The sequence below is a fragment of the Arachis duranensis genome, chromosome 3 (assembly GCF_000817695.3).
Source record: "Arachis duranensis cultivar V14167 chromosome 3, aradu.V14167.gnm2.J7QH, whole genome shotgun sequence".
NCBI classification, from domain to species: Eukaryota; Viridiplantae; Streptophyta; class Magnoliopsida; order Fabales; family Fabaceae; genus Arachis; species Arachis duranensis.
This window is the reverse complement of record NC_029774.3, coordinates 41,237,074-41,238,208: the sequence shown is the minus strand read 5'-3', so window position 1 is coordinate 41,238,208 and position 1,135 is coordinate 41,237,074.

Genomic DNA, 1,135 nt, shown 5'->3' with positions numbered 1-1,135 from the left:
TTTATTTCCTTGGGCCCTCCTATCCATTGATGCTCAAAGCCTTGGATCCTTTTTACCCTTGCCTTTTGGTTTTAAGGGCTATTGGCTTTTTTTGCTTGTTTTTGCTTTTTCTTTCTTTAAATTTTTTTCGCCACTTCTTTTTTTTTCGCAAGCTTTGTTCTTCACTGCTTTTTCTTGCTTCAAGAATCAATTTTATAATTTTTCAGATGATCAACAACATTTCTCTTGTTCATCATTCTTTCAAGAGCCAACAATTTTAACATTCATAAATAACAAGGTCAAAAATATGCACTGTTCAAGCATTCATTCAGAGAACAAAAAGTATTGTCACCACATCAATATAATTAAACTAATTTCAAGGATGAATTCGAAACTCATGTACTTCTTGTTCTTTTGTATTAAAAACATTTTTCATTTAAGAAAGGTGAAGGATTCATGGAATTATTCATTGCATTGAGACATAGTTACTAAATACTAATGATCATGTAGTAGAGACTCAAAACATAGACAAACATAAAGCATAAAGTTGAAAAACAGAGAGATAAGAACAAGGAAGTTAAGGAATGAGTCCACCTTAGTGATGGTGGCACCATATTCTTGAAGGACCAATGGTGTCCTTGAGCTCCTCTATGTCTCTTCCTTGCCTCTGTTGCTTGATCCCTAGTGATTTTGGTGCTCCTATCCTTAGTTGCTTCCAATAATTGTGTGGAGGAAAATGTATCCCCTGAGGTATCTCAGGAATTTCTTGATGAGGGAATTCCTCATGCTCTTGTTGAGGTCCATGAGTGGGCTCTCTTGATGTGCAGTCAAATGCTCTACTACTGAGTTATGGACCCTTGAGATAAATCTCTCCATCTCCCATAACTTAGAGGTGTAAGCTTTTGTCTTCCCTTTCCTCTTTCTAGAGGTTTCTCTGGCCTTAGGTGCCATAAATGGTTATGGAAAAACAAAAAAAGCTATGCTTTTACCACACCAAACTTAGAATATTGCTTACCCTCGAGCAAAAGAAAAAAGAATAGAAGAAGAAGAAGAAGATATGGAGGAGAGGGAGAGGTGTGTGGGTTCGGTCATTTAGGGTGGGTTTGGGTGGGAAAGAGATGTTGAATTTGAAGGTAGGTGGGGTTTATGGGGAAGA